The sequence below is a fragment of the Onychomys torridus genome, chromosome 3 (assembly GCF_903995425.1).
Source record: "Onychomys torridus chromosome 3, mOncTor1.1, whole genome shotgun sequence".
NCBI classification, from domain to species: Eukaryota; Metazoa; Chordata; class Mammalia; order Rodentia; family Cricetidae; genus Onychomys; species Onychomys torridus.
In genome coordinates, this window is record NC_050445.1 from 87,107,832 (window position 1) to 87,123,962 (window position 16,131).

At 44.8% G+C, this 16,131-nt stretch overlaps 1 protein-coding gene across 2 annotated transcripts in view; it reads right to left on the reverse strand.

Annotated features, from left to right (window-relative positions):
• The window catches only part of Tafa4 (TAFA chemokine like family member 4), a 192,847-nt gene extending 178,032 nt beyond the window's left edge, over nucleotides 1-14,815 (reverse strand). For both annotated transcript variants that reach the window (XM_036182088.1, XM_036182087.1), the window contains exon 1: nucleotides 14,549-14,815. The gene's annotated coding sequence lies outside the window, so the exon portion shown is untranslated. The remainder of the gene's footprint in view (nucleotides 1-14,548) is intronic.
• Nucleotides 14,816-16,131: the final 1,316 nt, after the last annotated feature.

Below are 16,131 nucleotides of genomic sequence, written 5' to 3' on the forward strand. Positions count from 1 at the left end.
CAGTGCTGTTGGTGGTGGTATTTTACTCTTTTGGAGGGGGCCACCACCCAGCTCCCAAATAAATCACACACAGAGGCTTATTCTTACTTATAAATACCCAGCCTTAGCTTGGCTTAGTTTCTAGCCAGCTTTTCTTATCTTAAATTATTCTGTCTACATTTGGCCTCTGAGCTGTTCCCATTCTCTTACTTCTGTATCTTACTCTTAATTCCATGGCTTGCTGTGTAGCTAGGTGGTTGGCTCCTGGAATAGTCCTAGTCATTGTCTTCTTCTTATTCCTCCTCTTCCTCTTCCTCCTCTTCCTCCTCCTCCTCCTCCTCCTCCTCCTCCTCCTCCTCCTCCAGCTGCTAGATCTCCAATCCCTCTTCCCAGATTTCTCCTTCTATTTATACTCTCTGCCTGCCAGCCCTGCCTATCCTTTTTCCTGACTCGCCATTGGTCAGTTCTTTATTAGACCATCAGGTGTTTTAGACAGGCACAGTAACACAGCTTCACAAAGTTAAGCAAACACAACTTAAACAAAAGTAACACACCTTAAAATAATATTCTACTACAGAGTGTACTCCAGGCTCTGTGAGAGACCCTGTCTGAAAAGATAAGGAAAAGAACAATAGTAGAAGGCTCCTAGCATGGACCTATCAGCTCCATATACACCCAAATACATGTGTACACATGTATACACACACACACACACACAGAGAGAGAGAGAGAGAGAGAGAGAAAATAATGTATAGGATTGCAGTTGACAGATTTAACCTCTGATACCAAGAGCCTGACCTCTTCCGCGGTTTCCGTAACTTAACTCTAGGGGAAGATACAACGAAATGAGAACGGCTTTGTGTGTCCTCTCATTGTCCAGACACACCTGCTCTAAATCACATCCTCTCAGGTGGCAATTCCACTTCTGCCCCAGAAAACCCTTAACACGTGAATAGAAAGAGACCTGTAATCCTGAGAGGCTTCACTTAATAAACGCCACATCTCAGTTAATGTCGTGCATGAACTTGTGCAGAAACAACCTCCCAACACCCTCATCCCTAGTAGGAAGAAATGGGGGAGATTTGCATGTGCACCTGAAGAGGAACTGGTGAATGATAGGCACATTCTTAGTGGAACATCAGGTAACTGTTGAAAGGTCTAAGGAAGCTCCATGTGCATCTCTGTGTAAACATCTCAAAAACAGTCCATGAAATACACTTGTGAAACCCAGTATCTTATGTGATATGCTTTAAATGAAAAAGTTCACCTACAAGGTTGTATTTAACAAGCATACTTAATTTAAATAACAAACAGGAAAGTTTAATGCATTTTAATGTTAATGTGCAATGATGAATATGTTTCCCGATTCTTTTGATTTATTGACAATGACAAATATACTTCACATGGTCAGAGAGATCCTCCCAGGTCTCCTGTCCATTCTTCCTCCCAAGGCTCAGAGCCACTTGAGATATAATGTATAATAAATATTTCTTGGGGCCGGAGAGATAGCTCAGTTGGTGAAGTGCTTGCTTTTTGAGCACAAGGGCCTGAGTCCAAACTCCATAACATTGATTAAAAAACAGCCCAGCACAATGACACTCACTGTATTGTCAGTGAGTATTGTCAGAGACAGGGAGATCCCTTGATTGCTGGTGGGTCAGCCTAGCCTACCTGGAGAGCTCTGGGCCAGCAAGAGACCCTGCCTCAAAATTAGAAAGTGTCTGGTGTCTGAGGAACACCACCAAGGGTTGTCATCTGGCCTACACACACACACACACACACACACACACACACACACACACACACACACACACCTGCACACACGCACACACCTGCACATGTACACTACACATACACAAACACACACACACACACACACACACACAGACACACACACACACACACACACACACACCCCTGCACGCACGCACACACCTGCACATGTACACTACACATACACAAACACACATCTCCCTGTGTGCAGAAGGATCAATTTAAACCCTGCAGTGTTTAAGGGTGGAGAGAGATGTACTGGAGAGAGAGAAAAGCAACCTCTACATTTTCTCTCACGCTCCTTTTACTTCCACTTTCTTTATCTTTTTAACTTTCATGTGACCCGTGGGGCTCTTACAGAGTCACTGTGGTCCTGCACTGTGGCAGGTGGCTTCACTAATGCCACAAAGCTGCTTGAACAACTGTGACAATGTGAACCAGCTATGCCCCCCCCCCCCCCCCGCCTCCCCTGCCCCCTCAACACCTCCCCACCCACCCCGCCACCGCCACGGTTCTTTAAAATGTATATCTGCCTTTAAAGAATATTTTTTTAAAAAACACTAGTTGCCTTGATGTTTCTATTTCTCAGTCTCGTGTGGACACTGTGTCCAGTTCTGTCCTCTCTGCCACTGAACTGGGAGCCAGGAGCCCCAACTCCTGACAGTCCGGGTCTGAGGCTGGAGGGTGGCAGAGGCCCAAAGGGCAGGCCGCTGGAGAGGACGGGAAATACACCGGGCAGTGGGGCAGAGATGACCAAAGGAAACTTTGCCGAGGGGAAAACCGTGACTGATGCGTCCTAAGGAAATGTTAGTGCTGACCTAGTCACACAGAACGCAACTGTGAGAGAAGACCAGGGTTCCACACACCCGCCATGAAACTAAAACCCAGCTCTGTGCAGCAGGGAGATTAGATGATTCCCCGGGCCCAAAAGCTTCCTGACAATACCATGTTTCTATACCTCGGACTCCCTCTGAAAAGAAAGAGGGAAGAGGAAAACTCACCAATCTCCATTTTTTAGATGAGTAAACACACGCCGGTAATCCCAGCACTCTGAAGGTGCAGGCAGGAAGGTGGGAGTTCAAGGTTATCCTGGACTGCATCGCTAATAGAAAACTAGCATGAGCTATATGAGACATAGCCTGAGGTCAAAAAAATGTCAAGCGTTTTACATACATTCAAGAGAGGCTTCAGTTTGCAAACTTCGAAATTCTTTAAACAATGCGAGACAGAGTAAAACCCCACTCAAAGCTTTTCACTTAAGCAAATACAGAAGGTAATTGATTCCTCCTGGTGGCAAGAGAAAGCAGCAAAAGCATTCTACAGCCCTCGTGTCCCACAACTCCATCGACTGGTCCATCTCCTGTTCCTGCCTAGCAATTCAGTTATTCTCAGAACGAATGAAATCTTAAATCCAGATCAGATCTTAACACCAGAGGAGTCTTAATGACCCAGAACAAAGCCACATTCCCACACACGCCCTGCTGGTAGGCCTATAATCTAAATCAGAATCAAAAGTCTAGCAGGCATGTTTGCCCTGCCATTGCAAACACCAGCAAAACGACTGGGTGCCTTGTACAGCCAAACCCTCTGAATTCATTCAAACAACTGTACGGTTGTTTTCAAAGCCTTCAAGTACAGCAAGTGCACCTTGCACTCTGAGAGAAATTGAAGGACATCATCAAAATCAGTTTCTCACATAGAACAGTGATTCCATTCACATTAATTTATGTTTTGGGCTCAGTAATTTGAATCAATCTTCAGAGTCATACTATTTAGACAAGCTTCTCAATGGATTACAAAATTGACTAAATCCCATGCTAATCAAAATGGCCATTTTTTGAAAATCTATAAACTCAAACTTTTCATCTCTGAAAAACGCACCATCCTAACAAGGTGTTGCTCAGAGTATGGCCCAAGGCTAGCCCCATGGAAGTCGGTGAGGCACGTACACTGATAGGCTCTATAATTGATATTTTAGATCCCAAGCTCCGGATGTAAGGATGGGGGGCCTGGTTCAGCAAGCACTCCAGGTGAGTCTTACTTACTGGCAACTAGGGATGATGGCACTGCCTATAATTCAAGAGCTCCAGAATGTGAGGCAAAAGGATCTTGAATTGGAGACCAGACTGGGCTACATAGTAAGGTCAAAGCCATTTGGGGTTATGTTAAGAGACCCTGGCTCCTGAGCTGGGAAGGCAGATGGCTGTCGGAAAAAAATGCTTGTCAGTATGAGTTTAATCCCAGCACCCAAGAGAAAGCCAGGCAATCTCAGCAGCAATCCCAGTGTTGAAAAGGTAGAAACAGGAGAAAACTTGGGACTTGCTGGCCAGTCTAGGCAAATCTGCAAGTTCCAGGTACAGTGACAGATACTGTCTCAAAAAATGAGGTGGGCAGCAGCTGGGAATGATACTGATGCCAACCTCTGGCCTCTATATGCAGAGAGAGAGACAGACAGACAGACAGACAGACATGCAGACAGACAGACAGAGAATGAGACAGAGATGGCAGAGGCAGACAGACAGATTGGCCCTGGCTTTAAAAAAGGAAGTGAGGTAGCAAATAGTGCAGTCAGGAGCAGAAGACTGATAGTATTAATATAAAACAGATTGGAAAACTCCAGCCTTCACAGTCTGTAAAATGTCAGTCATTAGCCTAAACTTACTTCATCCCCACTCCTTCTAGGTAAATGAAGACTGAAACTCATCCAGGGATGTAGTCAACGGCTTGTAAGTTCATGTCTATTTATGCTGTGGCTCAGAAATATTTGCACATCAAACCAGTATCTGAGTTTACACTGGGGATCCTGAGTCTTTTGTAAATGTGGAGAGAGTAAATTCAGAATCAAAATGTCTTGAAGAAACAGTTCTCTAGGAATGCTGCCAGTCCCTTCTCTCAGGGTGACCTTAACTTTCAGACTGAGGAATCTTCTCCTCTCCTGATTAATACTTCAAGGGATGATTACTGGGCTTTGTTCTTGGAGACACTGGGACACACTGACTTGTGACCTCCCTGATCGAGAGCTCTTGAAGTTTTTAACATAGGGATCCTGCATGGACAGCAAAGCTAACCAGTGCATCCTGCTCCCGACCCCCCCCCCCCCCGCCCCGGGAGAAATATGGCACCCATGTGTTCCAACCCTTGCTACTTCCTCCTCAATGGCACTGAAACCTTACAAATGAACTTCACACACCTGAAGCAGGAGTCCATGGGACCCCATCCCTACTCAGATAAAGGCTTATGTCTAAATCTTTAGAATCAAATTAGGACATCGTCAGACCCCTATTTGTGCAAACGTTAATTTCAAGTGTATTTAAATAACTTTGCCTCTTGCTTTTCCTCTTCTCATCAAGCAGAGATGCTTCCACTGTGTAATCACGATAATGAATAAACATGGGGTGCTTACAAAGGACTGGGGAACTGCCAAACTGATCAATTGTTAATTCTACCAAGTGACGAAACGTGCCTTCTTTGGCAGCAACTCCATCAAGCCATGATTATGGTGGGAAAGATGCCCATATCCTCTGCCCAGTGCCTCTGGAAAGCAAGCCCACAATCATCCCTGGGACCCCACCTTGGGCTTATCTGGATTACTTCCTCTCCCGACCCACCTCTCCCTGCCATCCCCGAGAGAGGCAGAAATTGTTGTGCATTTACAAAGTCCTGAGCTACATGATTATTAATTGGCAGAGGACTGGAAGCAGCTATTACCAGGCTAAACAGGCACAGACTATATCCAGGGGGCCCTTATTATCTGGATAAAATGACAATTTCATAATAAGCATTTGGCCTGGAGCATCCAAATCACCATGAAATGCTTTTGTGTGTCCGGATGAGGACGATCACTACTTGTCCCAGAGATAACACATTCATTAGTTCTCCTGTCCCACCTAGGCCTGGGCCATGCACCAGAGGAGTCGGGTCAGCCTTTTGTGCAGGGAAAGAATGAATGACCTCCTAAAGGCTTTGCCTCTGCTCTGCCATGGGCTACTGGAGTGTCTTCTTCCCTGTGTGCCTTTCTTTCCTCTTGCATGGAGGACACTGATGGCGGTGTCTGCTTTATAGGACTCTGAAGACAATATGGCTAGCATGGGAAAATGCTGCAGCCACTATGAACACTATAGCATGTCAGCTCTAAAGAAGATTAAGCACAGAATTCCATCAGGTCCCGAAGCCCTACTTGTGGATACATAGCTGGGGAAAAAAACAAAAACAAAAAAACAAAAAAAAAAAACCTGAAAGCAGGGACTAGAATGGCTATTGCATTCATAACAGCATGTTGGTAATACACAATTTGGGGGTCTTAGAGGGGCTTTGCGGGGGCAGGGGAGAAATTTGAGGTTGGGTGGGTAGGGAAATGGAGAGGTTCTGGGAAGAGTTGAGGAAGGGAAAAGAATATGATCAAAATATATGGTATGAAAATAACTTTAATAAAAAGGGGGTGAAATTAAAGAATATTTATACCTATCAATCTCTACACATTTTAATTACATTTAATTGTCTAAGTGCTTGGTCCATCTTATATTTGTGACTTTTATCCTACTGAAGAACTATAATATGTAAATATATGCTAAAAAGAAATAAAAAAATAAACTTACTACACAGAGTGGGGGAAAAAAGATAGGGCCACCCTAAATGTCCATTGACAACCTAAGAGAATGTGGGAGACAACCCCCTAAGAGGGAAAGAAATTGTGTTGCCTGGTGTGACATGAATGAACCTTGAAGGCATTTTGCTAAGTGAAATAAGCCAGCCACAGAAGGTCAAATATTGTGTAGCCCCACTACAGAAGGTACCAAGAGGAATGCAATTCAGGGACACCAAAAGTAGAATGCTGAATCAAAGTAGTCATGGCAGCAGGTAAGGAGATGGAGCATAATAGTTATGCTTCAGTTTCATGCAAAGAAAAGAACGCCATGCATAGAAAGAGATGATACCCCAACAATGTGAATTACTTAATGCAATTGAAATGTAGCCTTAAAAATGGTTAAAATGCTCAATTTTATGTTATTTCTATTTTTTCAATGCCCCCCAAAAATCTTAGCATATTACAAGACAACAATGTCAATACTAGCGATTGTTGCTGCTAATATTTGTTTTAAAAGCTCAATAAGACAAATATTTACCACACATCCCATAATCTATAGATAGTAAACACTAAGCTAGACATGATGACCCATAACTGTAATCTCAATACTCAGGAATTTGAGGCAGGAAGATTGCCATGAGCTGACTTTGAGACCAGTCTGGGCTACAAAGTGAGTTCCAGGCTAGCCTAGGCTACCTTGTGGGATCCTATTTCCAAAACTCCCATGAAAAAGACACATGGCTTGCTCCGTACAGTCCAATACCAAGAGGTTTCCTTAAGAACCCACTCTGTTGAGGGTAAGTCCCTATTGATAGAGATTCCACGCTCTTCAAACACAGGGCCTAGAGGCTCCTGAACTAGTACTGACCTGAACACCTCCTCCCTAAGAATAACTTTCATGCTACAGAAAGCACCATGCAGGCTTCCAAAGGAAAAAAGCAAGCAAAAGTCTTACCCAGCTATAATACCTAGAAACCACAACAATGACCAGGATGGCATGATAACCCTGAGGGTGCAGCAGTGCACACAACTTGGTAGTAACCAACAGCTCTCTGATTAGACTCGAGACCTGCTGAACAGGATGGAAATCATGCCTGGTACTGGAAATCTAGCAAACCACCCAGGACTAATGAAGTCATGGATCTTAGAGGAGAACCTATAACCACCAATTTACTAAACCATCATAATCCCTAACTACACTCTAAATATTTGTCTTTATATCCACAGGTAAGTGTAGCCCTCACCCTTCAACAAGGAAATTTCTCTTTACAGACAGAGACCACAAAAGAAAACCACAACCAATCAAAATGCAGAGTTGTGGAGCCCAGTCCTAATAGATAAATCTTCAAAACATCTCCAGTACCATAGGCTCAAGGATCATTGCAGAAGAAGGCATAGAAAAAAGCATAAGATCCAGAGGATCAGGAAGACTGATATGAAATTGTGTCTCCTAGCAATGTCAAAAGCTATGCTATGGAATAAAGAGATGGCTCAGAGGTTAAGAGCACTGGCTACTCTTCCAGAGGTCCTGAGTTCAATTCCCAGCAACCACACGGTGGCTCACAACCATCTGTAATGAGATCTGGTGCCCTCTTCTGATGTGCAGGCTTACATAGAGGGAGAATGTTGTATACATAATAAATAAATAAATCTTAAAAAATAAAAAGCTAAGCTACATCCATAAAGGAGCACCAACATGACTGCCTAACCATGAGCTGAAGAAGGATAACAACAGCCATACCAAAATGGATAGCAGAAATACTATGAGGCCTCAACCTCCTTCAAGCACTAGAGGCAACCAAGGAATCCTGAGAGAGGGAGAAGGAGTCTTCCCCAGGGAAGAGCACGCCAATGCTCTGACCGAATGGTCAGCCCTGAAAACATACATACAAGTAACATTACACAGACTCAATAGGTTATATTTAGAAATACATATGTATATACATATGAGGGCATGAGTTTGAAGGAGAGTCAGGGGGTTGGTTATATAGGAGGATTTGGAGGGAGGAAATGGAAGAGGGGACAGATGTAATTACATTATAATCTCAAAAAAACAGAAAGAAAGAAAAGAAAAAAGACTCCACCCACCCTCCCCATTCTCGCTGGCAGTGACTCCAGAGCCCTACTGGAGAGTGTTGCAATGTTAGCCAGTGAGTTTCCTAAATTGCCTCAGCTGCACATCAGTGCCTAAGTTTTGAGGTGGGGAGAATTCAGCACATAAGGAAGATGAGATTGGTACCAAGGGACACACGCAGAACCATCTTCCAGCTTGCTTAATGCAGCTCCGTGCTCCTGACAGACCCTGTGGTCTGCAAAGAGCAGGACAGAATTTGAAAAAGGTGTGAGTTTGGTATCTTGGGAGGACCCGACCCACAGTAACCAATTTTATGGCCTTTTTGATTTGTGTGTGCATGAATATTTGTGGGGGGTGGGGGGATGGGGAGAAGAGTTTGTGTGTGCTGAGAAAGAATTAATCCAAAAATATAGATGAAGAAAGCCCTGTCTGTGATGCGAGGTGCATTGCATAATCAGCTCTGAAAGCAGAGAGAAGGCAGCAGATGCTTACATTACAATCTGCCGCCACGGGAAGGGAAGGGCTGCCAAACGTTTTAAACAGCAGTGAAGATTATGCACCCTGCCCCCTGCCTCTGTCCCTAATTCCTTGTTCCCACAGATACGTGCAGAGAAGAATGCACCCCAGTAACTTTTTCTTCAAGCTCCCTTAAACATCCACTGTACAAGATAGAGCCTTCAGGTTGTTCAAAATCTTAAACTGAACACCAGTTAAAGACTTGTTCTGATACCAACTCACAAAACTTGATTTCTTCAGCCAACATGAATGTACTACAAGCCAAGTGTAATAGCACATGCTTGAAATCTCAGCATTTAGGTCACTGAGGCAGGAAGAAGGCTTTGAGCTCAGAGCCAGCATGGGTTATATCATGAGTTCGTTACAGCCTGGGCTAGACTGTAAAAGAGACCCTTTTCTGAAAAGCCAAAAGGTGGGATGGACCATGATAGAGTGCTTGCCTAGCATGCACAAAGTCCTAGGTTTGGATCCTTAGCCCCACCCCACCAAAAAGAAAATCCAAAGATAAAAAAATAATAATACATTAGAAAAAAATCTTCAAAATTTCTTTTAACTTTTGGGTATTGGATACATAACTGTAGAAGAATAGCACACAGCCATGAAAAAGAACAACAATACACCCTGGACTGCTTTGCCATCCTTCCTCAGATGGAACCAAAACATCTCTGAGCCTCATGGGAATGCCACTGCATGAGGAGGCCCCATGCCCAAGGGGAGGTCTACAGAACACATGACATGACGCTCCTCCTGACATCAGCAGAGTCCCTCCCAACAGGGTGGGAAAGGTAATGAGGACCCCTCTTATCAAGATGACTGAGTCCAAACAAGGCAATAGTGGAAAGAGACTAATCAGCGTGTGAAAAGATGCTGTGTCTAGGTAGCAGGGCAGCGTGGGATCTTTCACCTTCCTTTCTGTATCATTACAGGATTTGAATTTTCTACTCCAAGCATGTATCGTCTTTGTAATTTATGGAAAGAATAAAAGAAACCTTCAACATAAAAAAGCCATGAGTAATGAAAACCAAAATCTTGTCTAGGCAATAAGAGTCCCGGGATCTCTGTTATAGACACTAGGTATCCCCACCCTTGGCTGAGGAGCTGTTGGTAGCTAATGGCTCCTGGTGGAGGGAACATCCATTTTCTTCAGGAATGTGGACCTATAAGTTGTCCATGTGTGGACAGCCCCACACCCACACACATACGGACAGCACTAACTGAATTCAGTGGATTAAAATAAAAGATATGAAGTATGGAAGGAGATATGGTAGAGGGTGGGCAGTGGTTGGAGCAGGGAATGGGGGTAAAGATGATCAAAACACATTGTATACATGTATGACATCCTCGAATCTGTAAACTCAGCACTCAGGAGGCAGAGGCAGGTAGATGTCTGTGAGGCATAGAGGTCTATGCCAGCCTGTTCTACATAATGAGTTCTAGGCCATCCAGGCTACACAGTGAGACCCTTTCTCAAATAGATAGATGGATGGATGGATGGATGGATGGATGGATGGATGGATGGATGGATGGATAGATGGATAGATAGATAGATAGATAGATAGATAGATAGATAGATAGATATAAAAGTCTCCAATTTGAAGCCCAGGGAGTCACAGGCAGGTAACTATACCATGCAAAAGAAAATTAAGTTTTCCTGATTTTTCAAGCAAAGGTGGACATTAAAAATAAAGTAATAGGACTAAAATCTCAACGAACACTTAAGGACATACGGTACAGATGAGAAAGTGAAGGATCCAAGCAAACACAACGGCCATTAAAACAATAAAATAATAACTCTAACAGCTCTACCTTGACATGTTTTAATATATTGTATTTAATTTTTTGTGCATGTGTGTGTAGGTGTGGGTGTGGTGTGCACACGTGTGCACATGCATAAAAGAGTCAACTCTTTCCTTCCACCATGAGGGTCCAGGGAGATCAAATTCAAGTTGTCAGGGCCGTCAGCAGGTACCATTACCAAGCGAGCCATCTTGTCTGCTGCCCCACTTCAGATCATTAAAGTGTCGCAGAATGAGCAAGGGCTTTGCAGTTTGGCCATATTTTGTCCAGTGCCTTTTTTATTTAACAAAAAATGTTCAGTGTTTTCTCTTTACTTCATTATTTTCCAATCACCATACTTTTCTAAGCAGGACACTTTATACATGGGTGCTAGCAAGACTCAGTTTCAAAAAGGAAGTGATTGATCTGTGACTCCATTGCCTGTTGAGTCACAGCACCTTCTCTGTTTTTGTCAGGCTGTCATGTTAAATAAGTCCTCCCCAATATCCGATGCCTCCAGACTTCTGGATTAAAATTACTTGTGTTCACACAAATGACCTACTACTGTAAGATCATGCACACAGCTGTCACATCCCAGCACCTGGTTTTTAACCAAAGCAGTGTTCCAACAACTGGGGCAAACCAGTGAAAGAAATCCACGAGGTTCTCCTCCGCAGAGACAGCCAGGAGAAGGGTCCCACCACAACACAGAAACTACTCTACATAAGTCTTTCTTAGAGCAGACACCAGGCTGAGAATCGGGACTCTGGGATTCTAGCCCTGTTCCCTGTCTACCACAGTGGGATCAAGTCCCAATACCCCCTCCCTCTGAAAGCAGAGCTCGGAGGCACTTTGCAGATGTGCATATTTCCTTAACCCAGAATGCATAATTAAGTTCATGTTTGAACAAAAAAGAAGGAAAAATCACCCCTTGGACAGGCTTTATAGAAGGGACTGGACTGAACTTAACTGTCGACCATAATGCTGTAAGTTATTTTTATTTGTGCACAGATATCAAATAGATGGGAAGACAGAGTTAGTGATCTCTTGGGAGAAGTGGTGATGATGCAGGGTGAGAACTGAGTAGGCTATTAGAAATGCAGTTCCGTGGGACAGTTCTCCAAGTCCAAACTACCTAAGGTCTGGACACTGGCTTTGTCATGAAGTGATGAAGGTAGCTAAGATGACCTCCCCAAACCCCTGGTACACAGCTTTGCCTGTCCCAACTTCAGGCCTGAGTCATTTTCAGTGAGGAGAAATCACACCCAATGATCACCTGCAGGACTTGAAGTCACCTTGTGATCCTGACTGACCTAGGGCCAACCACCAAAGACACGAGCACCTGTACACAAACAATCCAGCGCACTGCTCAGTTGCTGCAGTGTGAAGGATGAACCATACACAAAGCCAGTCAGTTTACTGTGATGGCTTCTCATCCCTGCAAGGAAACAGAACCACAGATGGGCTGGAAACTCCCCAAGAGAAAGCACAGATAAAGGGGAGAGTACACTTAGACAACTTCTAATGATATCGTAAAACTGTAATCTGAAATTTTCATTATTGTGCTAAGCCTCTTAACATAGAAATCCCCCCCCAAACTCTACAACCAGGCAACTAACTGAGAGTTAGAAAGTGTCAAAAGAGACTTCATCCCCTTATCACAGGCAATGTAGGATTCCCTTACTTAGTATACTCAGTATAAGGTGATTTTTCTCAGTGCAAGCTCTAGTCAGGCAGAGGATTGGCTGGTGATGACATCATACCCATGGGCTAATCCCCAGTGAATACAGTTTTAATATCATATGCATCAACATATCATTTACATAACAAAGTATTATAATGAGTATAACGGAAAAAGAGAGGTGCAGATAAACAGAGCTATTAAGAAAGGCTCTGTGACACAGAAAAGGAAGTGTTGCGGGGAAGGGCAAAGCACAGATCTGCCCTTTTCTAACTGGAACCAAACAATACACACCTCTAAAGGGATCACAAAACGAATATTGAAATCCAAATAACCTAGAACAGTCTATTACTAAAAAATACCAGAGGCTGCCTCCAATAAAGAATATTCAGTGTCAAAGGGCTACTCATAGATGTACTTTGCAACAGGGTAAATTAATAAAGCCATTCACACGGCAGGCAAACTGCTGTTCTGGGGAACTTTGTTGCAGATCTCAGGGAACACCAGCCAATCAAATCATGACTCAAGTCTCCCAGCACATGGTGACAAAGGGTAGTGAGTACTGATGGGAAAAGAACAAAGTCTAGGAAGACAGAATAATAAAAGAGGAACTTAGGGAGGGAACCTTGAAACACAGCTATCAATCGAGCTATTGAAACAAACTATTGATCAAGAAACATCCACACCTAGAAAGCTCTGTGCACCAATGAGTGATACCAACTGACGGGGTCATTTGGGGAGCACATAAGTCACCATTAGTTGGAGATATTCTGGAAAGTGCTCTCACCATCTTCAACCCAAGGGACATAGACTTGCACCCTGATTTGTGACTTTCAAGTTAGCAGAAATGCTCCTCATGCAAAAATTGGTTGAGGAATCCTTCAAATCAAGGCAAACATCTGCTCCTAAACGACCAAGCGGTAAACACTACACTGTCTGACTGCCATCCCTAAATTATATTGGGTTTTTGTTGCGGTTTGTTTGCTTGCTTGCTTGCTTGCTTGCTTGCTTGCTTGCTTGCTTGCTTGCTTGGTTTTTGCTAGCTAGGATGTTGCTAGAAAGCTTAGCCACCAATGTGCACATGGGTGTCTGAGTCTGCAGATGGACTATGCCTGTATCGAGGATATTACAGAAAATACCAGACTAAGGCTTCAACGGAAATACCTCCTCTCCCATTGCCCCAGCTGCCAAGCGGGGATTTTGCCTGTCACATCATATTAACTTTGCTCCTCTTGAATGGAAGGCCATTTAAAAAAAGTTAAAAGCAAAGAGTTCGGGGATCAGTACTCTTCACCAAAGGGGATCCTTCAATCCCAGTGGGTGTGGACACAAGGCAGGGTCTCAAAGAGTCTGTGAACTTGTGCTCACACCTATTGCTGGCTGACTCATAACTCAGCTAAGCTTTCTCAACGGGGCGTGTGGAGGGAGCCCCCAATGATCAAGAGAAAAACACACCAGCACACTAGAGAGGTGCTTGTGGCTTGGGCTGCCTCCCCAGGTGCAGCTTTCTAATGGCAACTCCCCGAGGACAAGCCTGGGTTAAAGACACCCTGCTGTGCGAGGCAACTGGCCGAGCAACTGAAGATGGAGAGAGAAAGAAAGGTCCAGGCGTTGCTTTGTGGACAAAGCCAAGACTCTCCCCCAGTTAACCATTTGTGCCCCCAGGCCCAGTCCGGCTATCAGGGATCCTGGAACCACCCCACCTGCTGACTTCTGTAAGGACCCCCTGCTCAGATGCAAAAGGATGAAACTCCGAGGAGGCCAGGTAGCCAGAGCCCCCGGTTCATGGAGTGTTCGCCCTGCTGCTGCCGCTCACTCCAATTCATCAAGTGGCTGCCTGAGCACCAGCGCGACTCCAGAGTCTCTGAACCGCAGATATGAACCCCAAAACTGGAAGTGGCTGCTGCCCGCCATCCCCACCCGTACCCTTCGCGGCACATATCCCTACTTGGCAGTGTCTCTTCCAACTTTAGGACACACGCGGCAGATACAAATACTTCTCCCTGCTTCCCCCAAAAGCCGGAGTGATCTGGGCTGCTCCGAGCCCAGTTAACTGATACTAGCCCAAAAGGTCACTGATGCCCTGGAGACAACGCTTGAGCCCACATTCCAAGGCAGCTCCAACCCCATCTCCCGCCAACTCTTCTCTAGAGCCCATTCTTACTCGACTAGAAAGGGCAGCGGAGTCTGATCCGGGAGTCCAGGGCAAAGCACAAGCACTGGAGTCAAAGGATGCTCAGCTGGCCGCATGCAGGAGACCCAGGCAACAGCCCATCAACATCTCAGTCTGACCAAGAGGGGAGAAAGTTCCGGTGCAAAGAGAAGCCGAAGCTACTGTAGGAAGCGCAGTGTCTTAAAGGAAAGACATTGCCCCAGCCAGCTTCCTGGGCTGCAGACAGCCCCGCAACCAGCAGGTGCACCCGGTCCAGAGTGTCTCCAGGCTAGCTGTGCAGAAACCAGCCCGGAGCAAGCTGACCAGGAGGAGCTGGGCTGGCCGCGGACAGCGCTGATTGGCCAGACCTCCCATTGCCCGCGCCCTGTCAAACTCCGCAGTCCACGTGGGCTCTTCCTCTGCACCCCGCGCCTCCCCACCTTACTGATGTGTGCGCCTCTCCCGAGCGCCTCACTGTGGACACCACTCTGCAGGTGTTGAAAAAAAGGTGCTGAATTCTTCTGAATACCTGAGAGCTACTTTGAGCCCTGAATAAGAGAGGAAAATTTGGGGTTCAGCTCCCAGTTGAGACCATTTCTTCCACAGAGGACCCACAACCGTCTGCAATCAGGAGTCTTCTAGCATGCACAAAAGTCATCTGGCTTCAAGTATAATGTCTTTGCATGGGAAAAAGGAAAAAAGAAAACTTGACATACATGTCAATAGCTGAATGATAAAAATAAATTTTTAATGGAGCTAAGGATATAATACAGTTGGCAGGATAATTTCTTAAGCATGCAACAAGACCAGCCCAACATAAAACCAGATGTGGTGGTACAATCCTGTGACCCTAGCTCTTGAGAAGTAGAAACAGGAAGATCAGAAGGTCAAGGTCATCCCTGACTATACAGTAAGTTTGAGGGCTACAGGATATTATTCTGTCTTAAAATGAGTTTTTAAAAATGCCTCCAGTTCTTTTTTTTTTTATATCCTTCTACCTCATCCCCAGCCATGCAAAATCCCTTTCCCCTCTTCCTTCACAGAAGTAACTAGCAATCAGCAGTGCCTGACTAGTAATCCCTTTGCGGAACTTCTTTTGTCTGATCTCCATTGTGCAGAAGGAAAAAGTGAGGCACAGAAAGGCTGAATAACTTACTGAAGACTGTGGAATTAATTAGTAGTGCAGATTACATTTGACCCTGGTTTGCATTCTCTGAGACCAAGTTGGAATTTTGGACTTTCTGACTCCACCCCAGAACCAGATTTTTCATTTAAACCAGATTACCCATGTGGTTATTATATGCACACATTTTGAAAAATCACTGTTCTCTGACACTATGCTGTCCTCTGTCACTGGCTAATAGCCCCCTTGTTCTTTTACTTTACATTGAGCTGAAATGATGTGTCGTTCTACCAGAGATGCATCCAAATGTATTCATTCTTCTCTGCCCCTGCTGCTTGAACTCAGCCGGGGCAGACTGCTACCTCTGCTCCCTGTGGCTCCCTACCATTCACACACACACACACACACACACACACACACACACACACACACACACCATATTGTAGTATTTTACTGATTGCTAAACACTGAC